The sequence below is a fragment of the Barbus barbus genome (genome assembly GCF_936440315.1).
Source record: "Barbus barbus genome assembly, chromosome: 28".
NCBI classification, from domain to species: Eukaryota; Metazoa; Chordata; class Actinopteri; order Cypriniformes; family Cyprinidae; genus Barbus; species Barbus barbus.
This window is the reverse complement of record NC_136756.1, coordinates 2,723,559-2,751,229: the sequence shown is the minus strand read 5'-3', so window position 1 is coordinate 2,751,229 and position 27,671 is coordinate 2,723,559. Positions and strand designations below refer to the sequence as shown.

Here is a 27,671-nt window from a genome sequence, read left to right as displayed (position 1 = left end):
AGACTGCACCAGACAGCCAGCTCCTTAACCTCCTGTCTGTAAGCAGACTCGTCACCGTCCTGGATGAGGCCGATCAGTGTGGTGTCGTCTGCGAACTTCAGGAGCTTGACAGAGGGGTCTTTAGATGTGCAGTCGTTGGTGTAGAGGGAGAAGAGCAGTGGGGAGAGAACGCAGCCCTGAGGAGCTCCAGTGCTGATGGTTCGAGTGCTGGATGTGAATTTACCAAGCTTTACTAACTGCTGTCTGTCTGTCAGGAAGCTGTTGATCCACTGACAGACGGAGGTGGGGACGGAGAGCTGGGTTAGTTTATTCTGAAGGGTTTCTGTGATAATGGTGTTAAAGCAGAGCTGAAGTCCACAAACAGGATCCTCACATAAGTCCCTGGTCTGTCCAGATGCTGCAGGATGAAGTGCAGTCCCATGTTGACTGTATCATCCACAGACCTGTTTGCTCTGTAGGCACACTGCAGGGGGTCCAGTGATGTCCTTCAGATAAGCCAAAACCAGTCTTTCGAATGATTTCTTGGCTACAGACTTTAGAGCCACAGGTCTGTAGTCATTAAGTCCAGTAATTTTGTGTTTCTTTGGGACGGGGATGATGGTGGAGCGTTTGAAGCATGAGGGGACTTCACACAGCTCCAGTGATCTATTGAAGATCTGTGTGAAGATGGGGGCCAGGTGATCAGCACAGATTTTTAGGCAGGCTGGTGACACACCATCTGGACCAGGTGCTTTCCTTCTTTTGTTCTTCCTGAAGACCTGGCACACATCATCTTCGCTGATTTGAATTGTAGGTGTGGGGGAGAGAGGGGTTGCTGGAGGTGTTAATGGTTGTGTGGAGGGGTGTTCTGGGCGGGTGTGGGGGTGATCGTTCAAAACGACAAAAGAACTCGAAAGTGAAAGGAAAGTGTTATGAAACATGTCAAGAAGCATTAGCCAGTCTAGACAAGGTCAGATGGTGGAAGGCAGGCCCGTAGCCAGCTATGAGGACACCTCTGTAAATTTTTCATGTTTCATGTTTCAAAAATAAAATTTGTTCTCTGAATGGCTAATTTGCTGTTAAACTCCTCGTATGAAAGTCTGCATGACATGTATAATTAGATCGTTAAATAATTTAGACCGTTTACAAGAATGTTTAGCGTCCATTATATGAAAATGATCTTAGCTAGACGCTGCCGGAGTGAACGAGCTGGCGCTCTCCCTGGCAGTGGCAGGTCGCAGCGCCACTTCCTGTGGCATCCCCAGAGTTCATGGCAGCTGCCACAGTTTTTCTGTTTGCTCAGTAAAAACTACACTGTTCTCAGTGGCGTGCAGTGGTGTTTTTTTAAATGAAAATGCAAAGTTCCCACAATTGTATTATTATTATTATTATTATTATTATACATTTGTATGTATCAGCTGTCAGAGTTCGTGCCTGGAGTCATGATCGTTTGTTGCCGTTTCTGCTGTAAACTACAGTTTTATTTTTAAATAAAAGATTTGATGATGCATATTATATACCAGCAAGCAGATGCCAATAAGCTAAATTGCATAAGTATTTTCCCATAAAGAACATACACACAGATAAGGAGTGCCCAGCTGCTGCTAGCCAGTATACGCACACATGCGCACACACAAACATTTATTTTTTTATGTATTTAATGTAACACTTTAGTTATTAACTATGCATATTGCTATATTAGCTGTTTATTAGTACTCATAAAGCACATACTAATGCCTTATTATGCATGACCATATTCTATATCTTACCTTATACCTTTATACACTGAACTAAATTATAAATGCAACACTTTTGTTTTTGCCACCATTTTTCATGAGCTGAACTCAAAGATCTAAGACTTTTTCTATGTACACAAAAGGCCTATTTCTCTCAAATATTGTTCACAAATCTGTCTAAATCTGTGTTAGTGAGCACTTCTCCTTTGCCGAGATAATCCATCCTCCTCACAGGTGTGGCATATCAAGATGCTGATTAGACAGCATGATTATTGCACATGTGTGCCTTAGGCTGACCACAAAAGGCCTCTCTAACAGCAGTGGCTCCAAAATCGACCCCTGCGGAACACCACATACTAAAGGAGCCAATGTGGAAGAAAAGTCTCCTAAATGCACTGCAACCTTCCTGTCCTTTAAATACGATGCAAACCACTGAAGGGCTGTGCTCTGGACACCAACCCAACACTCAAGCAATTAAGAAGAATCTTATGGTCAATCGTATCAAAAGCTATGATCGAAGATCTAACAAAACTAAAACAGCATGTGATCCTGAATGCAAAGATAACCAAATATTGTTAGTAACCTAAAGTAGTGCAGATTTGGTGCTATGGAAGGTCCTAAAGCCTAACTGCAATGTATCTAAAATACAAAACGTATTCAAATATGAAAAGAGTTAAGAGAAAACTGAAAAGCTGTGGGTTTGTAATGAACAAATCCATCATTAAGATGTTTTTGGCTTGTCTTCTAGCTAAAAGTCCTTTATCCATGATATTGCTTTCTCCAAAAAGTTGTCTTGTCTGAATCAGGAAACAAATATGCACAGCAAGCACGGATTACTAACTGTTAATTTTCTCACATCTGTGCCAATGAAGAAAACTCATCTAGAGCACAGATATGTAGAACAATTAGGTTACAGAATGAAATGAAATACACAAACACTAGCTATGAAGAAGTTTATGCTATGTCATTCCTTATAGTAGTAGCCTATATCAAATCATGCTAAAAACATTCATAAGAACACTAGACAATGTTATCAGCTATATAGCAATGGTTATTAATAAAAACTATATCAGTAATATGTATTGTTGCATGAATAATAAACAGCTGATAAAATCCACCCCTAACTATAGTAAAGTATTAACAAATTTTCATGCAATAAATAGTGTATGATTTAAAAATGATCTTCCCCTCCAAAACAGAGAAAACATCTTTCACAAACATCTACATGTCTGTCTTTTTTTGAAGTGATTTAGTGTACATTTGAAGAGTTCCAATGCAAAAGCCTATAAAAGCCATCTTGGTCAAAAATGAGATAAAAATACTGAGTGAATGCTCTCCACACATAGTATATGTTCATCAAGTACTTTCACTTCAAATGCATTAAATCCCAGCCTCAACCCACTCAGAAGTACCTGTAATGCTAAAAGAAATGCTAATTTGAAAGGGGTCATCGGATGCCCATTTTCCACAAGTTGATATGATTCATTAGGGTCTTAATGAAAAGTCTATAACATACTTTAGTTAAAATTTCTCAATAGTAGTGTAAAAAAACACCTTCTTTACCCCGTCAAAATCAGCTCTGTTTTCAGCTTTAAATGCTAATGAGCTCTGCTGACCTCGCCCCTCTCTTCCGTGGAGTGACAAGTAGAATTTAAACTTCAGCCGCGAAACTGGCTAACTAGCGCGTTATTAGGAAAGGCGATTTGCAAAGATTCATAAAAACCCCTTATATTCACTTCTTCTGTAGATGAAGCTGGATCATGAATGACGACTGGTATATTCATTATTACATCCAACAACAAAACACCTCAATCGCTTAATCTCAGACATCTTCCGCTGCACCGGAGTCGACACAACAGCAGACAGCTCTCAGCTCACTCAGGGCGGGTCTAAGGTAAGACGGTCTCGTCAATCAACTATCGCAGGAGCGGCCTGCGCAGAACTCATTTTAAAATACAGATTTAAAAAAAAAACACTGGGTGGATTTTTATCATTGTAGGATGGATGTGTACACACACTTCCAACACACATTTATGTTCAAACAACTTGAAAAGTGAATTTTGCATCCGATGACACCTTTATAGAAAAACGTCAGACGTACTTAGAGGCTTTTGCATCTGAACTCTTCATTTGTTATTATAGCACAATTCTTTAAAGTCCGTGTAAAGAGAATTCTGAGAATTGTTCCTAACCACTTTACAAATGTTAGACATGTATTGCTGAAACACATTACAAAGACTCTGAACTATGTAGTACTGAATTGTGGAGTTAAACCGTTAAACAGTTTTTCACCAATTCTGTGTTCAGGATTTTTTGGGCAGGGCTAAAACGGTGACTCGATGATGCAATGGAGCCACCGAACGTGGCCTCGTTCACAATTCACATCTAAAGACGCTTGGAAACGGGAGCTGTACCGCTTTCTCTTCTTTCAATGTGCACTGGAGCTTTCACTCTCGCGGTATTTGCCATTGCTAAGCAACCATGCTTAATTGCATGTCTACAATTAAATAATGAACTTGCATGCTCAAACATGTATGTCTGTATAAATCCAATTAAGCTACTAGAGGTAGTATCAGTAGCATCCATTCAGGTTGTAGCGGTATTTGACAGTTGAGAGAGATGGCCGCTTTCCCGCGAGTGGGCGTGGTTTCAGCGCCGACAGAGGACACGCCCCCAGTGTTTGAGAGCAGAGAGTCCTGCTTATTTTTCAAAGATTTTGATAACTTATTTTAGTTACTTGGCGGGTTTTTTTATCATTCAAATTTGGCTGGGTGGTTAATAACACATTTTTCTGTTGTGTGACAAACTCAGAACACATATTTTAATATCACTTTACACAGACTTTAACACCCCACCCCCAGACCCCACTAATTTTCAAAGCCTGGCTATGGTCATGGTGTAAGGCTATAGAAAAAAAATGCAAGTTGCAGTGTACAAACATTGTTTGGGAGTTGGTGAAGCTGCGAAAAGATCAGAATGCACAGCTGAAGTTGACATAAAGCACAAAGCCTGCAGAGTCGCACGGGGGTTTTCTCAGATGTCTGGATTTGATTGTGATGAGATATGGTCAAATTTGAAACAATTAGGATTAAAGCTACATCAGATGGATATAAAACTAGCCTTCCAATAGAGAAATGAATAGAAGATGTTCATCAAATAACAGTATTTGTTGGCAAAGACAAATAACACTTTGTCTGCAAACTGATTCAAGCATTCACATCCTAAAGAAAGTGCCAAGATGTTTGAACTTCGTCCTAGATGATCATTTGAAAAAAACATGATCGGAAACATGACTGTGCAATCACATGATTGGAAAGGAGGTGTTCATCTTTGCCTTGTGTGAATGAATCGCTTTCAAAAAATGGATATGAGTTAGCTAAAACACTTTCTTTGAGTGAAGATTGTTCAGAACCCAGAAACTGAAAATGAACTGTCCAGACAACATACAACAAAATGTATTAAAGAAATTTGAAATGGGTAAATAAAGATCAATCAACACACCATATCAGCACAATCTTGTCAAATCCTCTGATGATCAAAAAGTTTCAGTCTGCAGTTGGTATCCTATGTATAGCCTATATATCTCATTTTATTCAATTTTACCTTTTTTTCTAAATCATGACCTCATGACCTCAACAGTACTGGATGGTTGAATCCAGTACTGTTGAATTTTAAATTAGAAATGAAAGCACTACACACAAACTGCTGCACAAAAAAGAAAATATTGACTTATTTTCTGATTTTTGTTTATGGCTTTCTTCACATTTAATAAACATTTCAAAATTTTTCAAATTTATATATAAATATTAAGGTTTTTTTTTTTTTTGACAAATTAGAAATAATTAATTTTTTCTGCACTTTCAAATGAGAATAGGGCTGTGTCTCTGGAAGCATTCAGAAATGTTATAAATGACACTGCAGAGCACAAAATCTGTCAAATGCTACAACAAAGCGTGTATTGTAGAAATATAAGAGTTACAATAAATGTCCCTTATCTGATGTAGATGCTCGTGGTCTTCAGTGTAATGATTGTGTCTCAGCCTGCAGGTGACCGGATGACAATGGCTAAGCCACAGCACTAAGAATAGCTACAACAGACTTGGATGGCTAGATTAATCCCATTTGAACAATAAAATCTCACCGCTGAATACGGCAGGCTGGCCATGTCTATTCACAAAACAAATCAGTTCAGTCATTGATTTTCACATGAATATACTGCAATACAAACCTCTATTCCAAACATGAATTTTAGCAGTGCATTAATCCATTTTACATCATGCGCCCTCCTTTGTCTTAAAGCACTTAAGCTCATCAAATACTTCAGGTACTTTCACATGTGGTGGACTTACATAAGGACAGAGTCTGAGGGCAAAGACAAACTGCCTGATAGCCACAGTGACTCGGTATCCAGTTTAGTTGATGGCAGTATTAGACTAACAAGTCTACATAGCAACAGAGCAATGTCGTTTACTTGTTGGATGCTGTAAAGTGAACAAGGTACTCCTTTATTCAACAGAAGTGATGATGCAGTAGTTTATGAATGGTCATTTGCTGTGTGCATTTGGTCATGCTGAGTGAACTGTGACTGCTGTATGACGTTAAAGCACAAAACACACCTGGACCATGAATTATGATTCCATCTTTGTTGCCACAGTTTTGTAAGTGTCTTTTTCTGTTCTAAAGAAGGGGGTGTCCCAACACTTTTGTACTTATAGTGTCTATACAAGTCATTGGTGTTTGGTGATGAGTTTTTGGCTCAAGGTCTGCATATAAAGTCACACCAGAGGTGTTCAGCTGGGATCAGGACTTGTCTTTCTGCAGACCAGTCCAGTTCTTCCACACTGACTCAATCAATCATGTCTTTTTGAAACTCACCTGTTCCCCTCTAGGGGTGTGAAACGGCACTGGTTTCATGATTCAACTCGATTACGATCATCATGTCAACGATTCGATTCAATTCGATATCACAATGCATCACGATTTTATCACATTTATTTTGTGCATTTTTATTAAATTATATAAGCAGGCTACTTTTTAAAATAATTAATTAATATATTAATTAATTATTTATTGTTAAGAATTAAAAGTAAATATAGCTTCAAAACATACAAACAAATATAAAGTAATAAAGGGGGGGGGGCAATTACAAGTGATAAACAAAAAGCACTTTCAGTATCTGGGAGCTCTTTAAGTATTGAAAGTTTACATATAATTATAGTTTTTTATATTTTCCTCAGCATTATTGCCATTTGATTTTACTGATGAGATCATAGCCACTGGCAGCTTTAATAGACACTAATGCACAGATCTATTTCCACATATCAGATGTTTTGTCCTGTTCTGAAAATATAACTGACTGTTTACATTAATTTTGTATCATAAAAGTAGATGCAAGTGCATTTAACCGCAGCCGCGCGGTTCAGGACAAACAAACACAAAGTGCACGTGAAAGTCTGTCAGTGCGTGAGTTTCGTGCATCTAATACGTACTGCATTCCAAACGGCAGAAATGAAAGCATATCTAAAGTAAAAGACTAAAATAACAGCGAGTGGAAGCACTAGCAATGTGCACGTGTCTCACAGCGCATTTTCTGTGCAATGAAGCCCGCCGCATTTGTCACTAGCGCACACATACGTTGGAAAAAAGCCAAGCTTAGGTTTTAAAATAGAGTGCATTTTTAATACTCACGTGACAAGTGTGTATGTGAATGACGTCATAGGCTATAGTCGATTATGGTCTATTACTGCATCGATGCAGAATCGTCCACATCCGCAACGATGCAACGATTAATTTAGACACCCCTAATCTTTTTTTATTTTTTTTTATTCCCTACTCATATTGGTCTGAAAAGGTAAAGAGGTGTTTCGGGTCTCGGGAGACTAGCGTAAATTGACCGACAGCGCCATCTGCTGTTTTGGAAAAGAAAGTTGCTCAATTGCACATGTGAGAAAATCTGCCTGCACGCATTTGTGAGAAAATCAAGCCAAGTTTCCTCATAAAAAGGCAAATGAGTCTCACAGTTGTAACACACAATACATATATTTATATATGTATTGTGTGTGGTGCATACCTCTGCATTTTCTCTCAAATAGAGTTTTGTATTTGCAAATCACTTTGTGTTTGTTTGAAGGTCGAGTTTTTCTTTGCAAAGCAGATTGTGTTTATTTGCAAAACACTGGATTTGTTTGATGAATATTGGCACAAAATTCGCTCCATACACACCACTCGTCATGTTCTCACACCGAGCAAAGAGAAAGCTGACAACGCACCAACAGACAAGACAGAGCAGGTTACTGTAGGAATGAAACATAGTCTTAGCTTTCAAATTTTTTGAAGAATTTTTTAAGAAATTCAAACAATAAATACCGTTTTGTGGCTCTTTAATGCATCATGACAGATCACTGTAGCGCTTCAGTTCAAGTTCAATCTCTTCATCTTTACTAGTTATAGCATGAAATAAACATGAATGAACATCAGGAGGTATCTTGTTTCAATCGTGGAAAAAGATCAATACACACCATTTTTCAAGTTCACTCTTCTGTCTGGTTTGTTTGTCGGTCAAAAATGGCAGATTCCAAGTTATGATTGGTCAGATCGCCTGTCAATCAAACTCCCAGTGATGGGTCAATTGGCAAAGTTTGATTTGATTTGAATTGGTTAGTTCCAGCAAATTGTTCTTTGCATTATAGTGTGTTACACCAGCCAAACAGCACTGTTTTTATCACTGCGCTATATTTGTTCCAGACAGATCGTCAGTCTGTGCATTAGCGGTGGGATTTTACACTGACTCTTTCTGCAGTCACTCAGTTTTTGCTCATTCGACTGTTTTGTTCTGATCCCTTCAGGAATAAGTGACTGTCTTTACGAGTGAGTCACTGAATCATTCAATCAACTATTGTGATCTGAGTTCACACACCATGGCGTCCAGTACAGCTGAACCCACTATGAATGCCGTTTCATAGATTTGGGAATTACATTTGCTTCAATAAAAATCTTTATCATTTAAAAAACTTTTGTGTTTACTTAGATTGCCTGGGTTTTTGTGTTAGATTTTTGTTTTCATTTCTGAAACAAAAGACAAAAACAAAATAAATCACAATGGGTGCCGTCACAATCCCAGTCTTGTGTTCCCTTGTCTTGTGTTTAGGACTGTTGTTTTGTAATGTGTTTGTCCCTGTTCACTTCCTTTGTTCAGTTCCTGTCTCTGTTTGCCTTGCTTTGTTTGTTCCCTTGATTAACCCTGGTCATCTGCATTTGGATCCTCTCGCCTTTATCCTTGAACTCCACCAAGCGTAACAGGTGCGAACACTTCTTCATAGCATTGTAATATATTTGCAGTCTACTAAAATTTAAATGAATACACTTAAATAATCTTTGAGAACATTTTTTGTGACACTGATTTACAATTATAAGTGGTTTGATAGATTATAACACAATCACAGTAAAGACAGATGACATTTATGTCTAGAATTATGATATCAGACCATATCTCTAATGAGCCCATATTTACGTCTACATAAACTCTCAAGCAAGTAATAGCTGCTCAGACAGAGCATCACTCATTAATAACAAGTCACAGAGGAAGCCAGCACTGTGAAGTGACTGAGCTTTTAAGCACTTGTTATAGGGTGCCATCATGAATGATTAAGATTAAAACGATCCCACTTTATATTCGGTGGCCTTAACTACTGTGTACTTAAATTAAAAATAAGTACAATGTAATTTTTGTGTTTATATTGTATTGCAAAACACTTCTGCTGCTATTGACGTTGGATATGTGTAAGGTTAAGGACAGGTTTTGGTGGTATGGGTAGCTTTAAGGGTGGGTTATGTTGTAAGAGCTGGGTTAACAGAGTAATTATAAACATTATTACAGAAATTAATTATACATGTAATTACATGCAGGTATTTTTTTAAATATAAGTACAATGTAAAACATCTATGTATACAATAAGTGCATTGTATCAAATTATTAATTTAAATGTAAGTACATAATAGTTAAGGCCACCTAATATAAATTGGGACCAGAAAAAGTAGCCCTCTCATAGGTCAGGGCTATGCAGTCTCCTAAATCACAACACTGATGTAACAATACTTACTTCAAATATGAAGGCAGAATTCAGTCCAAAAAAGAAATTCCATTATGCACTATACAATATGATATTATGACTGGCTTTCAAAGAAACTTCATTGAATCACATTGCTGTTCACAATCTGAACAACTGATTCTCATAACACTGATTTTATGCTTGGAAACATGCACAAGAGAGCAATGATGGCTGCCACAACTTTACTATGGAATTGTTTGATAATTGGTTATTTTTAAACAAAAAAAATCAGAACACTTGGAAAATATCCATCTAGTCACACGGCCTTGCTGACACTCTTAAGTGCTTTACTACACACTGAAGTGAGTCCGGGTGTACTGCAATCACCCAAGAGGACATTTATTATTACACGAGGGTGAGTAAATGATGACAGAATTTTCAGTTTTGGGCAAACTGTCCCTTTAAACTCACAAAATAAAGTATTAAAGTACGGAAGTATTTAATTGAACAGCTGGTCGAGTGAAATAAGGGTCGTAGTGTGAGAACGAGAGAGACTGTGGATGGAGTGAGAGATGAGAGAGTGAGTGAAGATATAATCCTCCTATGATCCTCTTTCATCACCCTCCACCCTCCTGTTTACAGATGGGTTAGTGTCAACCAGCGCGAGCACACAGAGGAAAACAACTGCAAGCGTATTTGTGTTTATTTAACGTACTGCACAGCTTGTTGCCTTTGCTTCACACACATCTTTCACCCATCTGTGTATACGAAAGCCCCGTCATTCAGCCTCATCATAAATTAACAGACACAGAAGCGGTTCTTACTACAGTTCACCAATGCTCACCATTTCACACTTGTTTAATTAAAGGGCTTTCCCAAAGGCATGTGTGGAATTGAGAATATAGGTTTGTAGGCTGGAAATGATCGATGAACATGCATGAGTGAGTGCAATGGAAATCCAGAGAGAAAGAAAGGTTAAACACTGGTGTCACTGACTCTATTGAGGCTAATCTTACTGGACAAGCCCAGTGCTGCTCAAAGCCCTGGAGCTCAGCGGACACCCGACCAAATGCTCACTCTGATTTAAAAGAAAAAAGACTGTATGTGTCACGATAACTCAACTGTATGAAGTCCAGAAACTGTTAGCAATCACTAGTATTTGCACCTGGTTTGCTGAATACGAGGTCAGTTCACTAAAGATCATGCATGAGATCAGCTAAAGACAATCAGATCTGAATTGGGTTTACTATTAACTCTTTCCCCGCTATTGACAGAATTATCCGGCTTTCCATGTTTCACTGGTATGTGGAAGGAAATAATACTTCTGAAATAGTATTAAATTTCTGGATCAAAACATTGTGAAGAAGAAGCAGAAACAAGCGAATGTGTAATTAAGCATCTGATTCTGATTCAGACGTAGTCTCTGGCAAAACCCTGTTTTTCTCTGCTTTTTATTTCAAATGTTGCGTTTTTTATGAACTTACCCACATTCAAGTGTTGATAAAAAAGAATGCATGAAGATAGAATAAAGCAGACATTCTGTTCTTTCTTTTAATATATTGCATTTTTATATATGCAACAAAATATTTGTGAAAGCAATAGAAACTGCTGATTTTTTCTCCATTCATAGAAATTCCAACATTTTCTTGGCTGTAAAATGTTTAAATGCACACTTCTCATGAACTGTCCGTGTACTTGTCAGGTGATTAGCATGTTCCAACACACTGACCCATGGTTCAAGGTTAAACTCTTCTAGTATCATTTCTTGATCCCCTTATACCCGCTCATCTCTGTCATCGCTCTGCTTGGCAAAAGGCAGAAATGGTAAAGCAACTGGCAGCAAGCAGCTGTTTCTGGTGCTACACTGAATCAGTTTGTGGTGACATGGGGGAAGGGCCGGTGATGCAGGTCACTGTGGCATCACGTGCTTCACTGATGATCAAGTAGGCTAGATGCCACAGATCAGGCAGTTGGAGGGGCTGTTGGGGTTTCTAGACCATGTGGTTAATATATCCGGTACCTAGCCTTGCATGGTTGAGGATGGAGATGAGAACACTGTGTTTCAGTGTTTGCGAGTGTGGCACTGTTAGTAGTCATGATCAATGCCATGACAGGCCTAATGAGACAAATAAGAGGCATAATGATAAACAGACAGTATTCTTCAGTCAACAGAAAAACATGTGCTTCATGACAGTGCTACAAATGTGAGCTTCAGTCTCAAACTATTACAACAGCCACAAGCACTGCATTTGGTACTTCAATTATGCAGTCTCCAGGTGTGAAGTAGCCTTTGTCTGTGTGGCTCTGCCCAGTATGTGAGAGAATGCAAAGCCATCTGTCCATGAACTCACAGTTGAGTCATGTAGAATTACAATGATCGAAACATACAAGCAAGTCAAAAAAACAAGAATATTAAAGTTTTGGAATGGTCAAGTCAAAGACCAGACTTAAACCTGATGGATACAGCTAATGTTTAAAAGCCTACAAATGTCATTGAGCTGAAGTGTTTCTTTGAGGGATGGGCCAAAATCTTAGAAAGAACTACAGGAGGCATTTGGTTGCAGTTATTGCTGCTAATGGAGGTGTAAGCAGTTATTGTACTAGGTACTAGGTGTTAAAAGACTTTTTTTAAATTTGTATATTAGTTGAGTTTTACATTTACATTTAGTCATTTAGCAGACGTTTTTATCCAAAATGACTTACAAATGAGGACAATGGAAGCAATCAAAATCAACAAAACAGCACTGATATGCAAGTGCTATAACAAGTCTCAGTTAGCTTAACGCAGTACATATAGCAAGGTTTTTTTTTATTATATAATAAATAAAAAGAAAACAGATAGAATAGAAAAAGAATAGAGCAAGCTAGTGTTAGATGCCTTTTTTGCTTTTGTTAATGTATAATAAATATAAAGAAAACACATAGATAGAAACGTCCAGAAGGACTCAGCTGCTCAGACTGAGTTGGACAGGTCATTCCACCAGATGGGAACAGTTAATTTGGGATGGCACAATAAAGCGACGTTCACGCTTCTAGAGGCACTTCAGTCTGAAGTACTGAATTTAGGTAAAGGGGGGCAGAGGCTGTTTGTTTGTTTACTTGTTTGTTTGTTTGTTTGTTTAATTGTTTACTGCAGCAGAGCCAGTGGTGGTTTTGTAGGCAAGCATTAACGCCTTGAATTTTATGCGAGCAGCTATTGCTAGCCAGTGCAAATTGATGAACAGAGGTGTGACGTGCATTATTTTTGGCTCATTAAAAATTTATCTTGCTGCCAAGAGAGCATTGCAATAGTCCAGTCTGGACAGAACAAGAGCTTGAACAAGGAGTTGTGTTGCATGTTCTGAAAGAAAGGGCCTGATCTTCTTGATGTTGAATAAAGCAAATCTGCAGAACCGGGCAGTTTTAGCAGTGTCAGCTGATCATCAATCAAAACTCCAAGGTTTCTGGCTGTTTTTGAAGGAGTTATGGTTGATGTACCTAATTGGATGGTGAAATTGTGATGAAACGATGGGTTTGATGGACCCACAAGCAGTTCTGTCAAAGCTAGGTTGAGTTCAAGGTGATGGTCCTTCGTCCAGCAAGAAATGTCTGTTAGACAAGCTGAGATGCAAGCAGCTATCGTCGAATCATCAGGATGGAATGAGATGTAGAGCTGAGTGTCATCAGCATAGCAGTGATATGAAAAGCCATGTTTCAGAATGACAGAACCTAGTGATGCCATGTAAATAGAGAAGAGAAGTGGTCCAAGAACTGAACCCTGAGGTACCCCAGTAGTTAGATGTTGTGACTTGGACACCTCACCTCTCCAAGATACCTTGAAGGACCTATCTGAGAGGTAGGACTCAACTCAAAACTACTGGAGTGAGGTTCCTGAGACTCCCTTTGCCAATAGGGCTGACAGGAGGATCTGGTGGTTAACCTTGTCAAAAGCAGCGGACAGATCCAGCAAGATAAGTATTGAAGATTTGGAATCCGCTCTTGCCAGTCTTAGGGCTTCAACAACTGAGAGCAAGGCAGTCTCGGTTGAATGTCCACTTCTGAAAGCAGACTGGTTTCTGTTGACGAGGTTGTTCTGTGTGAGAAAGGCAGAGACTTTTTGAACACAGCTCGTTCAAGTGTTTTTGCAATGAAAGGAAGAAGGGAAATCAGTCTCATTTTTATTTTATTAATGAAGAATGTGCCAAAGTCGTCAACTGTTAGAGTTGATGAAGGAGGGGGAGGAGGAGGACAAAGGAGGGAGGTAAATGTTTTAAAGAGCATGCGAGAGTTAGACAAATTGTTAATTTTGTTATGATAGTATGTCCTTTTAGCAGTGGAGACATTAGCAGAGAAGGAAGAGAGATTTTTTGATTTGCGCCACACCCTTTCAGCAGCCCTGAGCTTAGCACAATGTTCGCAGAGAACATCAGACAGCCAAGGGGCAGAAGGGGTGTTACAGGCTGGCCTGAAAGACAAGGGGCAGACAGTGTCCAAACAAGATGTAAGAGTGGAACAGAAAGTATCAGTAGCACTGTTAGCATCAATAGATGATAAGGGAGAAAGCGAAGATGAAACCATAGCAGATAGCCGGGAAGGTGACAAGAAAGATGACATGTGGTGGGGTATGTGTTGTGTCAGGAACCATATTGAGGTTAAGAGTGAGGAGGAAGTGGTCCAAGGTGTGCAGTGGAGTAACCAGTACATGATCAGTGGAGCAGTGTCATGTGTAAATAAGGTCCAATTGGTTGCCTGATTTGTGAGTAGCCATAGTTAACACTCTCTTGAGATCAAAAGAGGCAAGCAGAGTGTGGAAGTCTACAGCCTGAGGTTTATCTAGGTGGATGTTGAAGTCTCCAAGCATAACTAGGGGAGTACCATCCTCGGGAAAGGTTGAGAGCAGCACATCTAACTCATCCAAGAAGTTATCTTGTGGTCCTGGGAGTCGATAAAAAAAATGGATTTTAAAAGGATGGGTAATAGGGTAATAATGGGTAATTGTTGGACAATTTGTTGGACAGTCGTACAATACATTTCACTACATGTCGTACTACGTATGTATATGTATGTGACAAATAAAATTTGAATTTGAATTTGAATTTGAATAATAGGGACTGAATATGATTCAAAGGAGCTGTTAATACCCAGAGAAGGTAAAGGAATACATTTCCTATCAGTAGAGATAAACAGAGCACTACCTCCACCTCTTCCAATCAGACAGGGAGTGTGGGAAAATAAGAAATTATTGGAGAGGGCTGCAGAAGTAGCATTGTCCTCTTGTTTGATCCACGTCTCTGTCAGGGCCATGAGGTTTAGTCTTGAATGACTTGTAATAGATGTAATGAAATCTGCTTTGTTTACTGCAGACTGACAATTCCAGAGACCAATAGAAAAAGAAAGTAGTGTATTAGCAGACACAGGCTGAGTGCTATAGTGCTAGTAGTAATAGTAGGGATATGGAAACACATAGTAAGAGTTGGTCATTTTGCCTCTGCATCTTCAGCGGCTCAGATGTCGGGAGTAAATGACGACTGCTATATTCATTACTACATCCAACAACAAAACACCTCAATCACTTAATTGGTGACATCTTGTCTTCCCCTGCACTGGAGTCGACACAATGGCACACAGCTATCAGCTCACTCAAGGCAGGTCTAAGGTAAGACGGTCTTGTCAATCAACTATCGCGGGAGCGGCCTGCGCAGAACTATCTGACAGGAATCTCAGAACAGCCTGATTTGAGTAAGGGGATTTTAAAATAGGGATTTAAAAAAAATACTGGGTGGATTTTTATCATTGTAGGATGAATGTGTACACACACTTCCAACACAAATTAATGTTCAAACAACTTGCAAAGTGAATTTTGCATCCGATAACCCCTTTAACATCCGCTGATTGACTGCTTCTCTCAAAGAGTATTTCTTTACACTGTCTTTTGCTGGCACTTGAACACACTTTACTGTTTATCACAACAAAGGGATAAGCAAGCGCACGACACTGACAAGATATGTGATAGAGTATGAGACCAAACGCAACTTCAGCACGTCTCAAAACAGAAAACTTTTCTGTTCACTTTGTGCATCTATAGGTTTTGGTTAAAGTTCTGATGGAATTCAGTCTAAAAATGTGCAAAAGCACACAAAATCAGAAAGACCAAACATTTATTTACAGCACTGTCTGCTTTGAATGCACTGTATGCCAAATGAAGTATAGTAAATGTTGGATATATAGTGAGCAGGCTGGTTTCAGCACCATGGACAGCTCCAATCGCCTACAGTAAATGATCCAGAAAATGAACCTGTAAAACTCCAGACTGACATCATCAGTGCATTTATTTAAAGATTTTATGTACGCTGTATAATGTATATGATCCACTACTGCATTAGACAAATTGGACATATTCAAGTTTTTTGTATCTATATAGTGGTGTCAGACTTTGTCTCTCTGTGTCTCGTGTTGCCCCTCCTCTCGTGCCCATATTTGGTGTTCCTGTTCCTGTCCTCATTCCTTTTAGTTATCAGTTCATTAGTTCCAGGTGTGTTGTTAATTATCCTTTATAAGCCCTGTATTTCCCTGCCTCTGTGTGGTGTCTAAAATTGTCCTTCCGCGTTTGTCTGGCCTGTAGTCCACATCTCACGAAGTTGGTTATTAAAGGATTACCATTTGTGAAGAACTCCTTGTCTCCTCGTTCCCTTCCTCTGACGAGCGTGACAGAAGACAGCACCAAAACATGACAATGGCTGAAGACAGGCTTTGGTGCCTGCGGCAGGATGGCCGGGAGTTGGTGAGGTATGTAGAAGAGTTCCTAGGGCTTACCAACCAGGTGAACTGGATTGACGCCTCGCTCAGTGTCTGTTTTCGGTTTGGGTTGGATGATGATGTCATCAGCTGCGATCTTCCCACGTCCAGTTTTTCCCTAATCGAGCTGGTTAATAATGTCCTCAATGTAAATGGCATTAATCTCGAAGTTGAAGTTTGTCAGAACAATCGTCATCCAACCCCACCCGAAAACCACCAGGTCTCACCAGCTCACCCCTCACCAGGACCCTCCACATACCCAACCAAATGTTCCGACCACCTAACTCTTCCCAGCACCACCTCTGTCCTCAGCCCAGAGCGCCCCCGAGAATCCACGCTGTCCGAGCGCCCCCTAAAGTCTGCGCTGTCCGAGCACCCTCCAGTGCCTGCTCCTCGCGGGTGCCCTCCGGTGCCTGCTCCTCACGGATGCCCTCCGGTGCCTGCTCCTCGCGGGTGCCCTCCAGTGCCTGCTCCTCGCAGGTGCTCTCCTGCGTCTTCGCTGGTTCCATCCAGCTTCGCGCTTCCAGAGTGCCCCCAAGAGTCCGCGCCTCCAGAGCGCCCTCAAGTGTCTGCGCCCCCAGAGCGCCCCCGTGTGTCTGCGCCTCCAGAGCGCCCTCGTGTGTCTGCGCCTCCAGAGCGCCCTCATGTGTCCGTGCTTCTAGAGCGCCCCCAAGTGTCCATGCTCTCAGAGCGCCCCCAAGAGTCCGCGCCTTCTGACCACCCTACAGAGGCCGCTCCTCAGTGGCTCCCAGAGGGGAACTTCCCCAAGAAAATTTGGGGGGGGGGGGGCCATATGGTCACGGCCGGTGTGGCCAGGCCGAAGGCCAAAGCCACGGAACTTCCCGTCCCGCCATGGCCTCCCGAGTCTCCTCTCTCGCCATGGCCTCCTGAGTCCCCTGATCCGCCATGGCCTCCCGAGTCTCCAGTCCCGCCATGGCCTCCCGAGTCTCCAGATCCGCCATGGCCTCCTGAGTCTCCAGTCCCGCCATGGCCTCCCGAGTCCCCTGTCCCGCCATGGCTCCCGGGCGCCGCTCTGGAGGCCGGTAGCCCTGCCCCCTGATTCCTGGAGGCCTCCAGAGCGCCCCCCCCCCCCCATTGGATGGTGTATGGCGCGTGGACGTGCCTTCCGGAGGGGGGCATAATGTCAGACTTTGTCTCTCTGTGTCTCGTGTTTCCCCTCCTTCCGAGCCCATATTTGGTGTTCCTGTTCCTGTCCTCGCTCCCTTTAGTTATCAGTTCATTAGTTCCAGGTGTTGTTAATTATCCAGTTTAGTCTGTCCTTTATAAGCCCTGTGTTTCCCTGCCTCTGTGTGCTGTCTAAAATTGTCATTCCGCGTTTGTCTGGCCTGTACTCCACGTCTCACGAAGTTGGTTATTAAAGGATTACCGTTTGTGAAGAACTCCTCGTTCCCTTCCTCTGACGAGCGTGACAAGTGGTTAGTGTATGTGGGATGCTGTTAATTCCCATATATAAATAATGTATAAAACAATGGACATTTAGGCTACAGTGATAGTATGTAAGCCTACACAATAACCAACCCCATACGTTTCTCCTGAAAATTCCTTAGGAGTAAAAAAAAAAAAAAAACAGACACAAGACACTGTAGCACCATAACATTAATAAAGATTGCTCAGTTAAATAAATAATTTTCTTGAAGGATTCTGATCAAAGATTTCTGAATTCATATTCAGATACAACTAAGATATGAAAAAGATAATTTTCTTTCCCATGAAGCTACTTCCACACAAACAACAGAGCAATTAAACAGCAGACTTTTCATATACCTGCAGACACAAACATGAGCAGCATGGATGAGCGCGTTTTGAGTGTTTGCAAATTTGCCTTTGGCCTTGTGTAATTCCACTCTAATTCACTCATCTAATCTCGATTAGCAGAAACTAATCCCACAACACAGCCAATGGGAAATCAGAAGAGACGTCACGGTACTCACCAAATCATGATTAGTTGAGTTGGAATCGTCTTCAGGAAAGGGAATGTAAACAGCTAAGGCCACACAGTTGGCAAATATTGACAGCAGTATAAAGGTATCAAAAGGTCTGGGAACAACATGTTTAAGGAGAAAAATGATAGCAGTATCATCCATTTCACAAATGATCTCAACCTATCAAACTTGATTAGAAAGTAAAATTTTCTGTATTTAAAACCCTCAAAGCTGTCATCTATGTCATGGCAGAGATATTATGTGGCATTTTAGGCTAACTTTTATGTAATTTGTGTGAATAGTAATTGTTTCCAAACATTCCTACCACCCAATACTGGTCAGTCCCACTGATAGTCCTGCCCCAAACTCACATCAGAAGCTGATGTCGGGCATAGTGTATTCCAAATGGCATTTTGGTTTCTTTGAAAGGCATTTTGAAGGGCAAAAGTCAATGCGGTTCAAAAGCTCAAAAAAAAAGACATGAGGGTGATGTAAACTGCAGCTTTTCTCTAAGTCTCACTGACTCAATGAAGTTGAACTCCAATAACATCAAGCCTCGTTGGCGTTTTGTGTGTTTGGCAGAAGAAAGAAAATTCCCCGGCTCATTGGAAATACATGCCTCTGCCTACGTTTCTGCAGAACTCGTACCTATCATACGAAACACTGCAGTTTCCAGTTGAAATTAACACTAGAGGCAGTAAAACTCTGGCAACTTTTATTCCTTTTCACACAAATTATGATTTACAGGGCCAGAATTTCGATTAAGAAAGTCTAATTTTCGCACACACACTTGCAGAATATTATGTTATTACCTCAAAACAATTATAACATGCTGCGTGATTTGAAAACTGATACTGTTGAAGATTAGCATCACATATAGAGCTTCATATGTATGGGTTTTCTAACACAGTAGGTTGCTCAGTGGCTCACGCGATACATCACTGCACTTGAGCGGTGAGGCACTCTGGTACGAATCCTGAGAAACTATGGCTCCCGGACATTTGAATTTTGAACTGCTGCAATGTAATAAAAACGTGGCCATGGTTACGTATTGAATGTGCATTTTACCTTGAAACTGCCGCCATACGTACAATAGGCACATAATATCTGTGTTGCAGAAACATCACCAGAAGCATATGTTTTCAATGAGCCTGGGTTAAAAGAAAACCATTTACTTACATTTTTTACTATCCCTTTAAAGCAGTGGTCTCAAACTCAATTCCTGGAGGGCCACAGCTCTGCAGACTTTAGCTCCAACCAGCTCCAAATCACACCTGCTTGGAAGTTTCTAGTAATCCTGAAGAGCTTGATTAGCTGGATCAGGTGTGTTTGAATAGGGTTGGAGCAAAACTGTGTAAAGCTGTGATCCTCCAAGAATTGAGTTCGAGAACAATGCTTTAAATCAATAGCCAAGTCATGGGGTGGATGCAGTGTGTCAATAACTCCAGACTGCAAATTTGATTGTGTACATTAACACCTTTCCTACAGTTGATATAAGGATACTTCCACTCCACTAGGTTAATGCACGCTCTGCGCACAGGATTATTGAGAGTCAGGCAGAAAAGTGCTCTTGGAGGTCTGCTATTAGTGGTGCTTCCCTGTTTCTTGCTTTTGGCATATTGCTGGCGTTTCCTCTGGGCGACCGAGCTAGCCGGAGCAGTGCTTGCAGCAGCAGAGAAGTTCATGGTTTTGGGGGTGCCCTGAGACTGTTTGGCGGCATTAATCGCAGCCTGCCAGGAGAGCGCGGCGGACTGGGCCGGTGAACGATGGCTGGTGATCGACGGCACTTCCGACTGAATGGGAGGAGCATCACTAGAGACAGGGGGTCTGGTGCCACTGGCATAGTTTGCCCCTGAAAAACAGACAGTAGAGGGAAAAAAATAATAATGAATATTCTTTACCTTCACATTACATTTACATTTGGTAATTATGCAGATGCTTTTATCCAAAGGAACTTACAAATGAAGACAATAGAAGCAATCAAAACCAACAAAAGAGCAAAAGCAAAACAACAAAAGTCTCAGTTAGCCCAACGCAGTACACGTGGCAAGGTTTTATATACATTAATTACTCACCCTCATGTTGTTCCAAACCCATAAGACCTTCGTTCATCTTCAGAACACAAATTAATATATTTTTTGATGAAATCTGAGAGCTCTCTCGCCTTGCATAGACGGCAAGGGTCCTACCACGGTCAAGGCACAGAAACATAGAAAGGACATCGTTAAAATGATCCATGTGACATAATTTGTGTTCTGAAGATGAACGAAGGTCTTATGGGTTTGGAACAACATGAGGGTGAGTAATTAATGACAGATTTTTCATTTTTGGGTGAACTGTCCCTTTGAAGAAAAAAATTGCCTGTATATTCATAAATATAATTTGTATTATTCATATATATTATAGTGCCAGCCCCATCACAGACACCACTAGTCTGTTTTCACTTGTTATGTGAATGGTTGATGATGAATCACAGCTGGCAACAGGAGCAGTTCAGCACTGAGAGTAAAATCAATACACGCTGAAGAAGCCCGTACGTCACTTTCAGTTTTTTAGGCAAAACAAATTGAGGTATTTTACTCCAAAGCTGATTTTCTTTCTAAATGAAGGCAACATTCCTGGCTTTGTCCATGGCTGGCATCAGATGATCTGTAGTGGTATTGTATATTGGTTTTAAACACCTAGTTCACAACCGTCCTGAATTAGAATTTTTTAATTGTTTTTGGTGAAATCTGCCCTCCAAGCCAAAATTGTAATATATTGATATATTGAGTGTTCTTGCATACTGAATAGCATTTAAAAGGAAGTGAAACATTGTACCATCAAATATCAACATCAATTGAATTATTTTGCATCCAGAGTACGAAACTATTCAAAACGTTAAGGACTGAAGAGGAGTCAAATGTGTCAGCAAACATTTAGAGCTTAAAACAAAACAACAGTTCTGCTTTCTGCTAGCTTGGTTGTCTTCTCGCTGGACACGAGAGCAAGAGTTGTTCTGTTCACACAGGTGTCCTAACTCATATGAACAAGCACCAACCAGAAACAAAACTAAAAGTCATTCAATACCAACTGTCTGCATTTTCAACACTATATCTATTTTTCTAGCACTTCAAAACAAACGGATATGACACTCCAAATCCTGTTTGAGGCCACTGATTGTATAAAGCAGATTGTTATACTCTTGAATCAAACAATGTCAAAGATGGAGCTGTAATGGTAATACTTCACAATAAGGTTCGAGTCTACTGCATTAGGTATCTGATGATTTGGCATATCTTTCAGTTTATATTTAATACGACATCTACTCGAACCTGTCACCATAATACTCGCGCATAAACACTAGTATGTGCACTGAACTTTATCACAGACATCCTCTTCACTTTTAAATTCAGTGTCACCAGTTTAATGAAGCCCTTTTAATATGAAACGGATTTAATATGCAGAAACTCGTTCATAAGTCGCATCTACCTTCAGTCGGTTCCTCTGGCTCGTCCATCTCCTCCTCCACATTGAAAATGTTTTTATTATTTGTTATATTCCAGTTCGCTGCATTAAACCATCGTATCTATGATGTTTTGACTAGTGTGTCTGATGATGCTGATGCTGATGCCTTGGGCTCCGTGAGCGCATCTTCGCAACATCCGGGTGTCGAGGACGATCAAGATTAAATCCACTGAGCGCCATTAGATGCGATCACTCATAATGATGCCCCTTGCCTCGAAGATCCCTAGAGCTCCAGTTTATCAGGACTGTTACTCCATTCGTCACAGCGGACCAAATTAGAGAGAACCGAGCACTGTTTTTCTAGTATCCCACCCCCGCGCACTCGCTGCAGTTGTGCGTCTGTTTTAAATTAAGGCCGTATTCGGGGAATATGGTTGCCTGGAATATTCAATTACCTCTGCAGGACATCTAACAGGCTTTTCAAGGGGTCACTTAGCCTATCCCAGGCTTTTGACACCGAGTAATGCTGCTGATATACTTAGTTCAGATCTTTGGCTATGGTGATGTCTATTTTAATTTTCAGATAAAAAGTAAACTGGATATAAATCTTACCTCGTATTCCCAGTATGAACGCCATTCATGCAGCTTTCTCTCTCTAAAGCAGCTCATTCACCGAGTACATGCTGTTTTCTGCTCATTATTGCCATAAATTGCAAGCACAGAGGACCGTATGGGAGTGTGGGGTTGGATTACCTGTTTGTAGCAGATAATCCCCCATAATAATCCTCTGACTCAAACCTTCTGTGCTACTGAGCTATTCTAGAGCGGAGGCGAATAAAGCGCGCTCTAATATTTCATTAACAACTGATCTATCAGATTATGATCATATTTTACCATAATCAATCTCAAATGCAGCTAGACAAACGTAAAATAAGAAGTAGGCCCTATATTTTAGGCTATTTCCATATGCAATGCAAAATGACTTCATTTTAGTTTTTGTGCTTGGTTTGTTTTCATGGTTGTAATTGTTTGGTTTTTATTTGTGCTTGTTAAAAACACGCGCGCGCGTCTGTATGTAACAGCGACCTCTTGCGGTTTCTTAATAACATCACATTTTCCATCGCACTTTCTGAACGCATCCCTATTATTTATGAATCTAAAATAGCTCAGCACATAGATGCTTCTTAAATTCAAGAAAAACCAACACTAATAACACACATGTGGGTGAAACTGGCGGGGCAATATTTTAAACTGCTTAACAATTTCTAGACAACAATTTTTAGATTTGTTTTGTATATCAAGCACTACTTTTTGAAATTACATCAAATACTTTTTAGTGCACAATTATTTACATTGAGACAAAAGAAAGGTCCTGGATTATGCTTTATTTTGATAATCCACTTTGGACATTCTATGTCTAGGCCTATTCAATGTCTATCTCTATCCCTATGTCTATCTATGTCTATCTATTCAACCGCATGTTATTAGAGTGTTAGTATACTGTTAGGTTAGGGTTAGAAGAAGTTGACATGTACTTGCAAAATTACTTCTATTCAGTAGAATTTCTGTTGGGGAACCATCCAAATAAAGGAGGGGTATTCAATTCCAAGAGGCCCAGGCTCTGCATTTCCTTGCCAGCAGAGGTCCGAGTGATACTTTGTTTGAAATAGTTATACATTTTCATCCGAGCAACAGTAGTCCTTTGTACAGGAATAAAATCTTAAACAGTGTAACGGCTCCAGTGTAACATGGAGACAGTTGTAACAACACCATTTCCACCAATCAGGGATAAGCTAGGAGTCCTATGATAATTTAATTATTTACCCACTTCCTCCATGATCTTATATGAATGGTTGTCAAGGCTGTAAATAGGTATGTGCAGATTGTTTTTTACCAAAACTATATTTTACTTAGTACGTAAAGTACTACTGTTGCAGATAAAATCATATAACTTACATTAGAATAAATTGTAGATTATCAGGCAAAATGTGATGCATTTTTAAAATGCTAATTTCAAACCATAATGCTAATACAGCTAACTAAACATTGGATGACAGGGGTGGGGCTGTAAGTTGTAACACATTTAGCATTCCCTTTCATAGCACTGAGAACTTTCATGTTGTCTCGTGGAGCTTTTTCGGCAGCTCAAAAACAAAGGAAGTGAGGGTAAAATGTGCCCTATGCAGTTTCTGGATCCACCAAGTCTGCACTCTAGGGTTAAAAACATCGGTTTGTCACCATTGTGACTCTGATTGAGAAAATTCATAAATAGTCACAATCTCACACACAAATTCACACAGTTTTTTGTTAGATCTACATATTCTTTACCTCGGTACACTGGAGTTGAGTGTTCAGTAAGCATAAATACCGTTAAGGAGGTTTGTTCTAGTAGTCTAATTTACACACACACACACACACACACACTCCTGCATAAAACAGAAAGTGGGTTGGAGATGTGGTCATTCATAGAAAGTACGACATTGTTTTGTATTGTTTTTTTAGATTGTTTCAATAAACCTGTTTTTGAAGCAAACTTTATGAGGTGGCTGCTGTTTTTCCTTCTTTTGTCTGTCTGTCTGTTACAACCTACCCTGGCAGTGGCGTAGATTGTAACAGAGGCACTCCTTGTATTTGACATCAGCTTATAAGGGCTGTTATATTCTTGCAGAGGTTTGAATTGGTGCCTTTTGTAGTGAACAAATGTGGGTACTTTGTATAAAAGTTTGAGCACTCTAGCTCAAAAATTCTTCGAAGGTCAGTAGCAAAGACATTAGTTAAATACATAAATGACATTTGTCTTATTGAACATTTTTAATTATTGCAGGTTTGCATAATATTCTGAGTTTGACTGTTTTTATTTATTTCTCTCAACATTGCAACACGAGAACTGTCAGTCAATACATGGGAAACAAATTAACTGGCGCTACTTATTTGAAGAAGTAACTCAGATATTTCCTTCTAAATTAAAAAGTAATGCATTTACTTTACTAGTTACTCAAAAAAGTAATCTGGTTACTTAACTGGCGTTACTTGTAATGTGTTACCCCCAACACTGTAGAGGGCAGTGCTTAAAATGGAAACAAAGCACCTAGGTGACGACCTTAAACAAAGCATGCAAATCAAGTATAGGGACAGCAACCTGCCCCATTTCACCAATCCTAATCCAATTAGCATAACTAGTCAAAGAATGGGACAGGGCCACCAAAAGCCATTAAAGATAAATGGTGAGAGAATCTGGCTCATCTGACTGTCTTGACAACAGGAATGTCTTGCTACAAACTTTGCTTTAGAGAATCATTAGTCTGATGTCATCATATTTACCTTAAATGATAAATACAACATACTTCACATTAGTTTTTCATGTGATGCTATTTCAAGACATAATATCAGCAGATCTTGAATTTGTAATCCCACAATATTTATGTATGACAGAAGGCTATGTGAATGAGAAAAGATGCTATATGGGGGTTCAGGGTTTTCCTCTTGAAGTCTGGACCATTTTAATATTTTGCTTAAAATAAGAATCTACTAAGAACAAACAAACATAATAATCAAAACATATTCATCATGAGAAGAAAACCACGTTTTAGTTGTATTTATGTCACAGTCATGTAAGGCTCTCCTCCACTCATTAGACCATCACACTCACCAGAGTACTGAAGTTGGACTACATTTCTCATCATCCTCCCTGGCACTCAATCACACACACACATTGTGTGTATGTGATCTTCAGGATCTGTAAGCAAAAGACTCACAGTTATCAGTAACGTCTATTCTCACCATCTTCAACAGTAATTACTCCTCAGTACTGTAACACTTACTGCCTTTGATGTCTTGTCTACAGTCACAGCTCTACTCTGGGTCAGCTGGCAACATCATCTCCGAGTTTCTCTCTCAGAAGCTCAAGCTCAAGAAAGAACACCGTTTGTCTGAATACTTCATCCAGTCAATAATCGGTAAACCATTGGGGTCCACTTCAACTACAAGCTGGCAGTCAGCACACTGAGAACCTCCCACTACTGGTTCTGGAGAGATCCACTGCTGATGGGATTCTAGGGCACCCCTGGCTTGTCCAGAATAAGCTTGTGAATGATATCCTGGAGCAACAGGGACATCCTCAAGTTGGGCTTCACTTGCCATGCTACATTCTTTCTGTTCCAGTCTGTCTCCAGACATCAGTGACCAGGAGTATTACCAGTGTGTTCCACTTACGTTGAAACAATATGTGTATATTCCAGCCTGTTACGCCTACTTTCATAATGTCTTCTGCCCGAGACGAGCCTCTTAACTACCACCTCATCAACCATGGGACTGTGCCATTGACCTAAATCCTGGTGACCCAGTACCCAGTGCCCAGAACAACAAGCTATGGAGAAGTATGTAGTGGAGGCTCTGAAGCAAGACTGCATCAACATCTGTTGCATCTGTCCATCAACATCCCCTGCTGCTTCCAGTTTCTGGCCCAAAAGGATGGAGCTTTCTGGTCTTGCATTGACTACAGATTTCTTAAATTCACAGTCAACTTCCAGTAGCCTCTTCCCCTTGCCCCTGCTGCAATAGAGCTGTTGCATGGAGCAACATTTCTCAGCAAAAGCTTAATCTGCGCAGAGCCTACAATCTGATCCAGATATGAAGTGTGGACAAATGTAAGGGTGCTTTCACACCTGGCCCATTGTTTCAGAACCTGGCGCATTTCCCCCCTTAGCTCGGTTCATTTGTGCATATGTGAACATGGCAATCATGCTCAGATCTGTGCCAAAACAATCAGTCCGAGATCACCTGAACGAGGTGGTCTCGGCATCAATTGCAAACGAGCTCGGTTGCAGTGAGAAAGCAATCCAATCCAACAGACCAACAAACTAGGCTATATTACAATGTATGATGGGTAATTATGTAAGTTCCGTGAAAAGCATCAGCTTTGTTGATTTACTAATACCTCAAAATTAACCTGTGAATGTCTGTGGGTGAGCAAATCTTCGCCACTTTTTCATTTTATAATGCTGTCTTATTGCTCTTCTTCATAGTAGGTGCATTGTAAAAATGTTTTTCCGATGAATCCTGGACTCCTGCTCAAAATGATAAATTATTATAATGACAGCTACAAACAAAACGAACAAAAAAAAAAACAATAAACCGGCAAAGCTGTTGCCATTTCATCCTGACGGATGACAGCCGTGACAGCTGCGGAATCCCAGAAAATAAACCATGGAACTTTGACCAATGAGAGAACAGTTTACTCGCACGTGACTTGTATTAACAAATTTGGTCCGTTTAGAAACTTTGCCGTGTGAAAGCGAACCGCACCAAGAATAAAAATCAACATAATTTGAATCCCTGTTTCAGAACAAAGCAATCGATCTGCAGGTGTGAAAGCACCCTAAGACCACTTTTGCAACCCTTACAGGCCACTACGACTTCTGGGTCATGTCTTATAGCATTGGTCTCAAACTCAATTCCTGGAGGGCCACAGCTCTGCACAGTTTATCTCCAGCCCTAATCAAACACACCTGATCCAGATAATCAAGGTCTTCAGGATTACTAGAAACTTCCAAGCAGGTGTAATTTGGAGCTGGTTGGAACTAAACTCTGCAGAGCTGTGGACCTCCAGGAATTGAGTTTGAGACCACTGCCTTATAGGTTGGTGAACACCCCATCCATGTTTCAGGGATTCCTGAACAAGGTATTCTGGACAGGCCCGGATTAAGAATTCACAATAGTCACAATGTCTTGTAAAGGCACGTAAC

At 40.4% G+C, this 27,671-nt stretch overlaps 1 pseudogene across 1 annotated transcript in view; it reads right to left on the bottom strand.

The window, feature by feature from the left end:
- Positions 1–20,180, bottom strand: part of LOC306847942 (voltage-dependent L-type calcium channel subunit alpha-1D-like) — a 107,870-nt pseudogene extending 87,690 nt beyond the window's left edge. The window contains exons 1-2 of the transcript in view: positions 19,984–20,180; positions 18,490–18,595 (exon numbers count right to left, since the gene is read on the bottom strand). The product of the transcript in view is annotated as a voltage-dependent L-type calcium channel subunit alpha-1D-like (transcript). The remainder of the gene's footprint in view (positions 1–18,489; positions 18,596–19,983) is intronic.
- Between the last annotated feature and the right edge of the window lie 7,491 nt (positions 20,181–27,671).